At 38.2% G+C, this 14,881-nt stretch overlaps 1 pseudogene; it reads right to left on the bottom strand.

Annotated features, from left to right (window-relative positions):
- The window catches only part of LOC149747891 (small ribosomal subunit protein eS12 pseudogene), a 62,296-nt pseudogene extending 47,415 nt beyond the window's left edge, over positions 1–14,881 (bottom strand).

Genomic DNA, 14,881 nt, shown 5'->3' with positions numbered 1-14,881 from the left:
CTGTTAACAAAAATGTATTGCAGCTTCTATTTTAACCACAGCTATAGTTTCAGTGTTGAATGGTTCTTGTCATCAAGGGAAAAGCAAATAAAAATACTTTCTAACTCTACATTTAAAATTCTGATTTATAAACTCAATCAAACATCTTCAATTCTATCCAATAAAAAACAACAATTAAAGTCAGCTAGAATCTACTATATGTCCTTAAATGTCCAAGTGTTCTGTGTAATTAAAGATATGTAGTTAATTTGCTAATATCTATCATATAGATACCATTTATTGAGTGCCTACACTGTGCCATGGACTGGTCTATGTATTTTACACACATTATTCATTCATTCAACAAGTATTTATTTTATTGAATATATACTGGATACACACTGTTCACATGTCATACTTACTGAGAATATAACAGTGAACAAAACAAAGTCCCTGCTCTCAAAGAATTTTTTAGACTTCATTTAATCATCACAATTAACCTGCTGTTGTTACCATTTTTTTAGACCCAATGAGGTTAAATAATTCACCCAGGGTCACACAACAGATGAGGGGTAGCTTAGGCTTCTTAAAATCTCAGGCTCTTTCCATTTGACTACAGTGTTCTCATTAAATCATTGACTATGGAAAGAACCATATTTACAGCCAGGCGAACACTGTTGAGAAGCTGATAATCACTGATAATCCATGCCAGGGCCTTCTCACATACACTAGTTCCTTGATGCATTTACTACAAATGTAGAATACTTCCCATAAAGTAATGTTCTCATTGAAACCAATATTTCTTAAAATACTTAAACAACCTTTTTTTTTTTTAAAGTTACCAACCATACCTCCCAAGTATATTTTATTTATTTATTTATTATTATTTTTAGCGGTACACGGGCCTCTCACTGTCGTGGCCTCTCCCGTTGTGGAGCACAGGCTCTGGACGTGCAGGCCCAGCTGCCATGGCTCACGGGTCCAGCTGCTCTGCGGCACGTGGGATCCTCCCGGACCGGGGCACGAACCCATGCCCCCTGCATCGGCAGGCGGACTCTCAACCACTGCACCACCAGGGAAGCCCCTTAAACAACCTTTGAAATTTATCATTGGATTATCACTGGATTGGAATCTAAAATACTCTACAGTCAATATGAACAAAATTCCAGATGTTCAACGTAAGGTGAATGCAAGTAATTTTATTAAACCAAATTAGGCTGAATTTATTTTTAATTTGATCCATTCATATATATGAATGGATCAAATTATACATATAATGTGCCAGAACAAGTTCTAGGTGCTGGGATACAGCAATGGAAAAAAATCCCTACTCTGATGGCATTTACATAAAATATATATTTCGTTATTTGGTAGCAAGTGCAGTAAAGAAAAATAAAGCATGGAAGAGGGCTGGGAGTATAAAGGGCTAGGACTTACAATTTTAAATAAGCAGGTCAAGGAAAGCTTCATTGAAAAGGTGAAATTTGAACAAACTCTTAAAGAAATTGAGAGAGTGAGCCACAAGGAGATCCAAGCAAAGGACACAACAAGTTCAATATCCCTGACACGTGTGTATCAAAGCTATCGGGGTGTCAGGATTACAGAAGTAGCAGGCACCAGATGATACAGGACTCATAGGCGTCATGAGGAGATCAGCTTTTACTCTGAATGACGTGGTAAGTCATTGGAGAATTTTGAATGAAGAAATGATATTATATGTCTTAACTTCTTGAAAGCATTCCTGGCTGTTGTATGGAGAATGGACCATAGGAAAGGACAGGGTGGAAAGAGGGAGACAATTTGGGAAATTTGTAATAATCCAGGTGGGAGATGATGGTATCTTCCATCAAGAGTAGAAGTGCCCAGATTTCTGGATATACTTTGATCATAGAGCCAATAGGATTGGACAACAGATCAGATTTGGGGTTTAAGAGAAAGAAAGAAGTCAAGGATGACACCAAGAATTTTGGTCCAAGTAATGGGAAAGATGGAGTTGCCATTTACTATGGGAGGAGCATGTTTTAAAGATCAAGAGTTCAGTGTGGGGCATGGAGAAAGCATTTTTCACAGGAGTGATCATGTGCATTAAATGCTACTGAGAGGCTGAATGACATAAAGACTGAGAATTTACTATTGGATTCAACAATGTAGAGGTCATTGGGGACCTTAACAGAGCTGTTTTGGTGGAGTGAAAGGATAAGAGTGAAAGGCTGATTAGTGTGGATTCAAGAGGCATGGGGAAAGAGGAATCAAAGGCAACAAGTCAACTCTTGAGAAATTATTCTATAAGCAGAGAAAATGGGCAAAACCTGAAAAAGAAAGTGAGGCTGAGGAAGATTTTCTTCATAACAGGTTAAGACTGAAGAAATAACATGTTTGTCTGTTGATAGGAATGACTCATTAGAAAGCAAAGAATTGATGAAATTTGTTCTTGCAAAAAAAAGAGGGCAATATAGTGAAGAAGGTGGTCTTAGAAGAGTGGAAAGTTCATCCACATCCATATACATGCTTTTATGATTATAATCTCTCAATATATTACATGATTTTTATAATTATTCCTACACTGCTCTTACTGAAATTTAGAAGTTTATTTGTTAAGAAGACTGCCAATTTTCTCACACAATATAAATTTAATTTATCAAGAATAAGTAATCTTGCTCAACTTTTCATCACTATTTTTTGAAATGTATTCAATAATAAATATTGTCATGTTTACACTATGGTTGCATGAAGTAGTAATGTATGCATGAATGTTAAGAGACATGTTGTTGGTTAAAAAGGACATGGTTTCCCCCTAGAACCTGTCCCGCCTTCTCTACTATATGGTGTACATTCAAACTCTCTCTAGATTTCTGACCCCTAAAAAAGTTTCGGAATTATTTTGAAAGGCTTTATATAATTTACTATGACAATGAGTTACCTCTTTTGATATTTCATACCTTACTGAAAACAAACTTGATAATTACAAAGGTCACAGATTATTTTTGTTTTGAATTTTTTAACAAGAACCTTCCAAATTAAAAAAAATAATAAACATTTATTTTGAAAACTCAAGAATTCTATTTGAGGATTTTTAAATATACATAATAATCTTAAATTATTTAAATTAGAAAATAAATCTTACAGCTTTAGAAAGCAAAGACTCCAGGATCATACACTGTAGCTCTCAAAGGTATATAATTGTCAATTAATCATTTATCTATTCACTCAGCACCTTATCCTCATGTACAATTTTATGAAATTGATATTAAAGTGAAATTCAACATATTATGACAATAACATGCATACATCAATTATTCTCTGTAAAACAGAAAATGTTGTTCTAACATTTATTAAACATCTAATGTTAAGAGATAAGTACTATCATTTACTCTCGTTGTATAGAAGAAGTTAGATAAACTTCCCAGATCACATAGATAGACGTTCTGGGATTCAAATCAAGCCTGTGTGATTCCAGAAGCCAGATAGAAACCATTACCTCACACTGTTATCTGTACCATGGTACCCCTTACACATCTGCTAAATCAAGATACAATTCCGAGACACTTCACCTACCTAGAAAAAAATGTATCCACAAGAGAACTACAGTTAAAAATCTATTCTTTCCAAGAGACCTTCAAGATGGCAGAGGAGTAAGACGTGGAGATCACCTTCCTCCCCACAAATACATCAAAAATACACCTACATGTGGAACAACTCCTACAGAACACCTACTGAACGCTGGCAGAAGACCTCAGACTTCCCAAAAGGCAAGAAAATCCCCACGCACCTGGGTAGGGCAAAAGAAAAAAGAAAAAACAGAGGCAAAAGAATAGGGACAGGACCTGCACCTCTGGGAGGGAGCTGTGAAGGAGGAAAAGTTTCCACACACTAGGAAGGCCCTTCAGTGGTGGAGACGGGGGGTGGGCAGCGGGGCGGGGGGAAGTCTCAGAGCCATGGAGGAGAGCACAGCAACAGGGGTGCGGAGGGCAAAGCAGAGAGATTCCCGCACAGAGAATTGGTGCCGACCAGCACTCACCAGCCCGAGAGACTTGTCTGCTCACCCACCGGGGCAGGCGGGGCTGGGAGCTGAGGCTCGGGCTTTGGAGGTCAGATCCCAGGGAGAGGACTGGGGTTGGCTGTGTGAACACAGCCTGAAAGGGGTTAGTGTGCCACAGCTAGCTGGGAGGGAGTCCGGGAAAAAGTCTGGACCTGCTGAAGAGGGAAGAGACCATTGATTCTGGGTGCCCGAGGAGAGGTGATTCCTGCTCTGTGTACCCACAGAAGGCAGAGCACTGCGTAAGCGAGCTCCAGAGAGAGGCACGAGCCACGGCTATCAGCTCGGACCCCAGAGACAGGCATGAAACGCTAACACTGCTGCCGCTGCCACTAAGAATCCTGTGTGCAAGCACAGGTCACTATCCACACCCCCCTGGGAGCCAGTGCAGCCCACCACTGCCAGGGTCCCGTGATCCAGGGATAACTTCCCCAGGAGAACACATGGAGCACCTCAGGCTGTTGCAGTGTCACGCCAGCCTCAGCTGCCAAAAGCTTGGCCCACACTCCAATTATGACTAACGTACCCCTCCCTCTCCCAGTCCTGAGTGAGCAAGAGAAACCTAATCAGCAGCAGCTTTAACCCCCTCCTGTCTGGGCAGGGAACAGACACCTGAGGGTGGCCTACAAGCAGAGGTGGGACCAAAACCAAAGATGAACTCCAGGATCTGTGTGAATAAAGAAGAGAAAGATAAACTTCTCCATGCAGCCTTAGGAGGAGCGGATTAAATCCACACAGTCAACTTGATGAACCCCGCATCTGTGGAATACCTGAATAGACAATAAATGTTCCCAAAATTGAGGAAATGGACTTTGGGAGCAACTGGAGACTTGGGATTTGCTTTCTGCGTCTGATTTGTTTCTGGTTTTTATATTTATCTTAGTTTCGTTTTTAGTGTTTGTTATCATTGGTGGCTTTGTTTATTGGTTTGGTTGCTGTCTTCTTTCTTTCTTTATTTTTCTTTTTTCTTTTTTTCTGAGTGTGTATATGTGTTTCTTTGTGTGATTTCGTCTGTTTAGGTTTGCTTTTACCATTTTTTCTAGGGTTCTGACGGTTCATTTTTTGTTGTTGCTGTTTGTTTGTCTTCTTTTTATGAGTGTGTGTGCATATGTTTCTTTGTGTGGTTTTGTCTGTTTAGTTATGCTTTTACCATTTGGTTTCAGGTTCTGTCTGTTTCAGTTTTTTTTTCTTCCTTTTCTTCCAAGCTGTGTTGCTGGCAGGGTCTTGGTGCTCTGGCTGGGTGTCAGGCCTGAGCCTCTGAGGAGGGAGAGCCAAGTTCAGTACATTGGACAACCAGAGACCTCCCAGCCCCACATAATATCAATCGGCAAGAGCTCTACCAGAGATCTCAGTCTCAAATCTAAGATCCAGCTCCACCCAATGGCCAGCAAGCTCCACTACTGGATGCCCCATGCCAAACAACTTGCAAGACAGAAGCACAACCACACCCATTAGCAGAAAGGCTGCCTAAAGTCATACTAAGTTCACAAACACCCAAAAACACACCACAGGATGCAGCCCTGCCCACCAGAAAGACAAGATCCAGCCCCACCCAACAGAACACAGGCACCAGTCCCTTCCAACAGGAAGCTTACACAAGCCACTGAACCAACCTCACCCACTGAGAGCAGACACCAAAAACAAAAAGGTGTCTTTTTGTCTCTGCAAAAAGGAGACCCCAAACACAGTAAGTTAAACAAAATGAGCAGACAGAGAAATATGCAGATGAAGGAGGAAGGTAAAAACCTACCAGACCAAACAAATGAAGAGGAAATAGGCAGTCTACCTGAAAAATAATTCAGAGTAAAGATGATCCAAAATCCTGGAAATACAATGCAGAAAATACAAGAAATGTTTAACAAGGACCTAGAGGAACTAAACAGCAAACAAACAATGATGAACAACACAATAAATGAAATTAAAAATTCTCTAGAAGGAAGCAATAGCAGAATAAAGGATAGATGAGGCAGAAGAAAGGATAAGTGACCTGGAAGATAAAATAGTGGAAACAACTGACGCAGAGCACAATAAAGAAAAAAGAATGAAAATAATTGAGGACAGTCTCAGAGACCTCTGGGACAACACTAAATGCACCAACATTTGAATAATGGGGGTCACAGAAGAAGAAGAGAAAAAGGAAGTATCTGAGAATATATTTGAAGAGATTATAGTTGAAAACTTCCCTAATATGGGAAAGGAAAGAGTCTGTCAAATACAGGAAGCACAGAGGGTCCCATACAGGATAAAACCAAGGAGAGACATGCCAAGACACATATTAATCAAACTATCAAAAATTCAAATCAAAGAAAAATTATTAAAAGCAGCAAGGGAAAAGCAGCAAATAACATACAAGGGAATCCCCATAAGGTTAACAGCTGATCTTTCAGCAGAAACTCTGCAAGCCAGAAGGGAGTGGCAGGACATATTTAATGTGATGAAAGGGAAAATCCTACAACCAAGATTACTCTACCCAGCAAGGATCTCATTCAGATTTGACAGAGAAATCAAAAGCTTTACAGACAAGCAAAAGCTAAGAGAATTCAGCACCACCAAACCAGCTTTACAACAAATGCTAAAGGACCTTCTTTAAGTGGGAAACACAAGAGATGAAAAGGACCTACAAAAACAAACCCAAAATAATTAAGAAAATTGTAATAGGAACATACATATCGATAATTACCTTAAATGTGAATGGATTAAATGCTCCAACCAAAAGACATAGACTGGCTGAATAAATACAAAAACAAGACCCATATATATGCCGTCTACAGGAGACCCACTTCAGACCTAGGGACACATACAGATTGGAAGTGAGGGGATGGAAAAAGATATTCCATGCAAATGGAAATCAAAAGAAAGCTAGAGTAGCAATTCTCATATCAGACAAAATAGACTTTAAAATAAAGACTATTAAAGAGACAAAGAAATAGTGATCAAGGGATCAATCCAAGCAGAGGATATAACAATTGTAAATATTTATGCACCCAACATAGGAACACCTCAAAACATAAGGCAAATGCTCACAGCCACAAAAGGGGAAATCGACAGTAACACAATAATAGTAGGGGACTTTAACACCCCACTTTCACCAATGGACAGATCATTCAAAATGAAAATAAATAAGGGAACACAAGCTTTAAATGACACATTAAACAAGATGGACTTAGTTAATGTTTATAGGACATTCCATCCAAAAACAATAGAATACACTTTCTTCTCAAGTGCTCATGGAACTTTCTCCAGATAAATCATATCTTGGGACACAAAACAAGCCTCAGTAAGTTTAAGAAAACTGAAATCATATCAAGCATCTTTTCTGACCACAATGCTATGAGACTAGGTATCAATTACAGGAAAAAAAACTGTAAAAAATAGAAATACATGGAGGCTACTAAATAACCAAGAGATCACTGAAAAATTCAAAGAGGAAATCAAAAAATACCTAGAAACAAATGACAATGAAAACATGACAACCCAAAACATATGGGATGCAGCAAAAGCAGCTCTAAGAGGGAAGTTTATAGCAATACAATCCTACGTCAAGGAACAATAAAAATATCAAATAAACAACCTAACCTTACACCTCAAGCAATTAGAGAAAGAAGAACAACAACAACAAAATAAATTTAGCAGAAGGAAAGAAATCATAAAGATCAGATCAGAAATAAATGAAAAAGAAATGAAGGAAACAACTGCAAAGATCAATAAAACTAAATCTGGTTCTTTGACAAGACTAACAAAATTGATAAACCACTAGCCAGATTCATCAAGAAAAAAAGGGAGAAGATTCAAATCCACAGAATTAGAAATGAAATAGCAGAAGTAACAACTGACACTGCAGAAATACAAAGGATCATGAGAGATTACTACAAGCAACTATATGCCAATAAAATGGACAACCTAGAAGAAATGGACAAATTCTGAGAAAGGTACAAGCTTCCAAGACTGAACCAGGAAGAAATAGAAAATATGAACAGACCAGTCACAAGCACTGAACCTGAAACTGTGATTAAAAATATTCTGACAAATATATATATATATATTCAGACAAACAAAAGTCCAGGACCAGATGGCTTAACATGTGAATTCCATCAAACATTTAGAAAAGAGCTAACACCTATCCTTCTCAAACTCTTCCAAAATATTACAGAGGGAGGAACACTCCCAAACTCAATCTATGAAGCCACCATCACCCTGATACCAAAACCAGACAAAGATGTCACAAATAAAAGAAACTATAGGCCAATATCACTGATGAACATAGATGCAAAAATCCTCAACAAAATATTAGAAAACAGAATCCAACAGCATATTAAAAGGATCATGCACCATGATCAAGTGAGGTTTATCCCAGGAATGCAAGGATTCTTCAATATACGAAAATCAATCAATGTGACACACCATATTAACAAATTTAAGGATAAAAACCATATGATAATCTCAATAGATGCAAAAAAAGCTTTTGACAAAATTCAACACTATTTATGATAAAAACCCTGCAGAAAGTAGGCATAGAAGGAACCTACCTTAACATAATAAAGGCCATATATGACAAACCCAGAGCCAACATTGTTTTCAATGGTGAAAAACTGAAACCGTTTTCTCTAACATCACGAACAAGACAAGGTTGCTCACTCTCACCACTATTATTCAACATAGTTTTGGAAGTTTTAGCCACAGCAATCAGAGAAGAACAAAAAATAAAAGGAATCCAAATGAGAAAAGAAGTAAAACTGTCACTGTTGGCAGATGACATGATAGTATACATAGAGAATCCTAAACATGCTACCAGAAAACTACTAGAGCTAATAAATGAATTTGGTAAAGTAGCAGGATACAAAATTAATGCACAGAAATCTCTTGCATTCCTATACACTAATGATGAAAATTCTGAAAGAGAAATTAAGGAAACATTCCCATTTACCACTACAACAAAAAGAATAAAATACTTAGGAGTAAACCTACCTAAGGAGACAAAAGACCTGCATGCAGAAAACTATAAGACACTGATTAAAGAAATTAAAGATGGTACAAACAGATGGAGAGATATACCATGTTCTTGGATTGAAAGAATTAACATTGTGAAAATGACTCTATTACCCAAAGCAATCTACAGATTCAATTTAATCCCTATCAAACCACCAATGACATTTTTCACAGAACTAGAACAAAAAATTTTAGTTTGTATGGAAACACCAAAGACCCCAAATAGCCAGCACAATCTTGAGAAAGAAAAACGGAGCTGGAGGAATCAGGCTCCCGGACTTCAGACTATACTACAAAACTACAGTAATCAAGACAGTATGGTACTGGCACAAAACCAGAAATATAGATCAATGGAACAGGATAGAAAGCCCAGAGATAAACCCATGTACATATGGTCACCTTATCTTTGATAAAGGAGGCAAGAATATACAATGGAGAAAAGACAGCCTCTTCAAGAGGTGAGGCTGGGAAAGCTGGACAGCTACATTAAAAGAATGAAATTAGAACACTTCCTAACACCATACACAAAAAATAAACTCAAAATGGATTAAAGACCTAAATATAAAGCCAGACACTATAAAGCCCTTAGAGGAAAACATAGGAAGAACACTCTATGACATAAATCACAGCAAGATCCTTTTTGAAGCACCTCCTAGAGAAATACAAATTAAAACAAAAATAAACAAATGGGACCTAATGCAACTTAAAAGCTTTTGCACAGCAAAGGAAACCATAAAAAAGACGAGAAGACAACCTTCACAATGGGAGAAAATATTTGCAAATGAATCAATGGACAAAGGATTAATCTCCAAAATATATAAACAGCTCATGCAGCTCAATATTAAAGAAACAAACAACCCAATCCAAAAATGGGCAGAAGACCTAAATAGACATTTCTCCAAAGAAGACATACAGATGGCCAAGAAGCACATGAAAAGCTGCTCAACATCACTAATTATTAGAGAAATGCAAATCAAAACTACAATGAGGTATCACCTCACACCTGTTAGAATGGGCATCATCAGAAAATCTACAAACAACAAATGCTGGAGAGGGTGTGGAGAAAAGGGAACCCTCTTGCACTATTGGTGGGAATGTAAATTGATACAGTCACTATGGAGAACAGTATGGAGGTTCCTTAAAAAACTAAAAATAGAATTACCATATGATCCAGCAATCCCACTACTGGGCATATACCCAGAGAAAACCATAATTCAAAAAGACACATGCACCCCAATGTTCATTGCAGCACTATTTACAATAGCCAGGTCATGGAAGCAACCTAAATGCCCATCAACAGACGAATGGATAAAGAAGTTGTGGTACATATATACAATGGAATATTGCTCAGCCATAAAAAGAAACGAAATTGAGTCATTTGTTGAGACGTGGATGGACCTAGAGACTGTTATACAGAGCGAAATATGTCAGAAAGAGAAAAACAAATATCGTATATTAATGCATGTATGTGGAACCTAGAAAAATGGTACAGATGAACCGGTTTGCAGGGCAGAAGTTGAGACACAGATGTAGAGAACAAGCATATGGTCACCAATGGGGTAAAACCGCGGTGGGGTGGGGATGGTGGTGTGCTTAATTGGGCGATTGGGATTGACATGTATACACTGATGTGTATAAAATTGATGACTAATAAGAACCTGCAGTATAAACAAGCAAACAACAACAAAAAAACAACTAATAGCAAACTTTCTTTGGGTTATTTGTATGGAAATATGTTAATATAAACGTTTCAGACATTACATGAAATTTCTAAAAATCTTATATGTTTTGGTATAATGTTATAAGTCATAATTCTAGTTATTACTCTAAAATGTGTATCTCAGAAATAACTAAATTTCCTTGTCAATTGCATTATTACGAACTGTCATCAAATCTTTACCGTGGTCATTTTTAAGTCTTTTGTCATTTACAGACAGTTCTGGGTGGACTCTGATGCTTTTGCAAAAATGTTCCTATAAAAGGGTTTCATCTTCAAGGAATTCATGGAAAAGACTCTGACAAGTACAGGTTTCTGGTAACTGACTACACTGCTGAACTGAATGAATAAGCCTTTTCAGAACGCTAATGGAAAACTGATGAACTCATAAAAGTGCTAACAAAAGATCAAGATGAAAAAAAAATTAATTACATGGCACTGAGTGAACTGATGAGGATGATTATAATTTTTGTGACTTTCTGTTTGAATAAAAAAAAATTCCCACAAGGACTCAGAGGCAAAAAATATACAAATCAATTTTCACTGCAAAGTAAAGGAGCTGGTAATGTGGAGGATTACTGGACTGAATGTCAATATTATGACATAGTATGAGTGTGTTTCATGTTTGGTAATTGCAATCATTGTTGCTTCTGTTGTGGTCCTCCATTTACAATGCTTGGTGTCAGTCTATTCATCTCTTGTAAAAATAAAATACAGTGTGTGTGTGTGAATAAAAAGTCATTTGTATAACTGTCTGATTACTTCCTTAAAAATAATGGAATTTTTGGGTCAAGGAATGTGTTTTTTTCTGCCTTATGAAATATATTACTACATTATCCTCCTGAAAAAAAAAAAAACTAAACAAAACTCAAAAAAAACGAACAACCCAATCCAAAGATGGGCGTAAGACCTAAGCAGACATTTCTCCAAAGACATGCAGATTGCCAAAAAACAGATGAAAGGATGCTCAACATCACTAATCATTAGAGAAATGCAAATCAAAACCACAATGAAGTGTCACCTCACACTGGGCAGAATGGCCATCATCCAAAAATCTACCAACAATAAATGCTGGAGACGGTGTGGAGAAAAGGGAACCCTCTTGCGCTATTGATGGGAATGTAAATTGATACAGCCACTATGGAGAACAGTATGGAAATTCCTTAAGAAACTAAAAGTAGAACAATCATATGACCCAGCAATCCCACCGCTGGGCATATACCCTGAGAAAACCATAATTCAAAAAGACACATGTACCCCAATACTCATTGCAGCACTATTTACAACAGCCAGAACATGGAATCAACCTAAGTGTCCATCGACAGATGAATGGATAAAGAAGATGTGGCACATATATACAATGGAAAATTACTTAGCCATAAAAAGAAACGAAATTGAGTTATTTGTAGTGAGGTGGATGGACACAGAGTCTGTCATACAGAGTGAAGTAAGTCAGAAAAAGAAAAACAAATACTGTATGCTAACACATATATATGGAATCTAAAGAAAAATGGTTCTGATGAACCTAGGGGTAGGACAGGAATAAAGAAGCAGATGTAGAGAATGGACTTGAGGACACAAGGAGGGGGAATTGTAAGCTGGGACGCAGTGAGAGAGTAGCATTGACATATATACACTACCAAATGTAAAAGAGATAGCTAGTGGGAAGCAGCCGCATAGCACAGGGAGATCAGCTCGGTGCTTTGTGACCCCTCTAGAGGGGTGGGATAGGGAGGGTAGGAGGGAGATGCAAGAGGGAGGGGATATGGGGATATATGTATATGTACAGCGGATTCACTTTGTTATACAGCAGAAACTAACACAACATTGTAAAGCAATTATACTCCAATAAATATATTTTTTAAAATCTATTCTTTCCTTATAGTAAATATTACTCTATACAAATGTGTGTATTACATAGAATATATTATAGGCTACCAAAAAAATTTAATACCTATCATATTTGTAGAGATTTATTAATTGAGTCCCTGAGATATGGATTGGATGGTTTAATTCAATTGGGGGAAATTCTTGGTAAAGATATATTTTGAATTTTGATGAATTAGATGGATCCAAATTAGTAGAAAGATGAGATGAACTATTTAAACTTGGGAGATAGATGGACAGATGTGAATAAAGAATATGAAATAGAAAAGAGAGTGTTCAATGCAAAGCATACGGCAGGAGCATCCCTGGCCAAAGAAATGACAGATATGGCTGAAAGAATGAGCAACATAGCTAAGTGACCACAGAGACACATCTAGTGCCATCATGAGTCAGAGTTACTCAAGTGACATCTTGGTAAGATGGCTTTTTGGAAATAAATTGCCCATACATTTTCAATTAATTTTTATTTATGTAAGGCAATTAGGTTAGAACCTTGCTATTCAAAGTATGGTCTAGCAGGAACCAGCCATATCAGAATCACCTAGGAGACTGTTAGGAAGGCAGAACCTCTGGCCACATCATCGACCTACTAAATCTCAAGGTGATTCTTGGGAAGCAGTGCACCTGTGTCCTAATGCTGATTTGGTTATTTCCTTAGCATGTAACTCTAGGCAAGTGCTTTCATCTCTAGACCTAAATTGCTCATCTCTAAAGTGGAAAGGATTCCTGCCACGCTAATTCAGGGGGTTGATAAAAGGATCAAATGCAATGAACTATGTAAAAGCACTTTGAAAGCTATAAAGCACCACTAGAAATCTCCCCTAAAACAGGCGTCTGTGTTCAAGGAAAATCCAAGGGGCCAGGGGTGGTGCCTGGAATGTCTTGGCCACGTCCCTCACAGCTGCCTCCACTATCCCTGTATATAAACAAAGCCTCAGAGAAACATCTCACTTGGTAAAATAAATACTCAGGTTTATGAAAGTGTCATGGAGCTGAGTTACCCCAGGAGATTCATAGGGTGATGCCTGACCCAGCTGCTCTCCAAATCAAGCCAAGGAATTTGCCCTCGTGTCAGTGCACCTGCCACCGCTCTGTGACGTTCCTGGTTACTCCCTTTCTATTTTTCCCATCTCTTATCATCGGAGGACTATGGGATGGCTGAGGAAACAAGGCAAGGCAGGAGCTGGGATTTTCTGAGGAGTAGCATGTCAGGTAAAAAGTTGACAAGCTCAGGGCGCTCTCCAACTATGAAAGCAAACTGTCACGCAGCAGATCTTTCAGTCCCCTGAGAACTGTCACTTGGAACTTTCTGGTTCAGCAAGTGTCCTTTAACAAAAGTTTTAAAGTTATTAAAAATGAATATTTCATTGTTAAAAATTGTTTTCCACAAGACCCTGCTCCTGGAGGTGTTTAATAATTCTGAGCTCAGGTAAATTGGGGAGGCTGATCACCACCCTGCCTCCTGGAGGAGGGGCACAAAAAGAATCCGATTTAAATTTGCCTAATCAGCATTTTCCAAACTTACTTGACTGCAGAACACTTCCTTGCAGTATTGCCTATTAATACACTGCAGTTTAAACAGTAGTTCCACTAAGAACGTATCTTGAAAATCACTGTCTTTTTTTGGTTATAATATTTAATGTAATCTTAATCGCATAGCACTACTTTTGTGGAAATGAAATATTCTAGCCTGGAAACTTCTTGACTACAGGAGCTGTTGTTTTTTACTCTCCAGCACTTAGCAGAGTACAAGGCATTTAGCCAATTCTCAGTGAATGTTTGTTAAATTTTAAAAATCAAAATAGAATCCATTTTTTTTTTGCATGAGAAAAGCTATTCTCACTCTATACCAAAAGGATATGACGAGTTTTTATGTGTGTTTGTTTGTTGAGGAACAAGAGCCCAGTTTGTTTATTTGATCATTTCTTGCATTTGACATACTCCTCGGTGACATCCTTGGCCTGAGCCTCTTTGCCATAGTCCTTAACCACCACACAACTGCAACCAACCACTTTATGGGGTTTTCCCTCTCTGTCAGTTTTACAGAGGCCTACCCATTCCCCTAGTTTCTTGTCATCAACCTTAATCAGGTTGATTTGGTGCTCAGCACAAAGGGCCTCCACCAACTCGACATACATAGGCTCATCACAGTTGGATGCAAGCACACAGAGATGGGCATGTGCTAGGCCATCGCGGATGAAAGCGGGGCTCAGCACCTCTTCCAGAGCAGTATTAACGTCCATTACACCCCCAGCAGCAATGCTTTCCTCGGCCAT

This window comes from Delphinapterus leucas, chromosome 12, assembly GCF_059928025.1.
Source record: "Delphinapterus leucas isolate spDelLeu-1000000601 "Yukka" chromosome 12, BTC_Dleu_Yukka2, whole genome shotgun sequence".
Classification (NCBI taxonomy): domain Eukaryota; kingdom Metazoa; phylum Chordata; class Mammalia; order Artiodactyla; family Monodontidae; genus Delphinapterus; species Delphinapterus leucas.
Note: the sequence above shows the minus strand (reverse complement) of the source record. Positions and strands in the feature narration are given on the sequence as shown.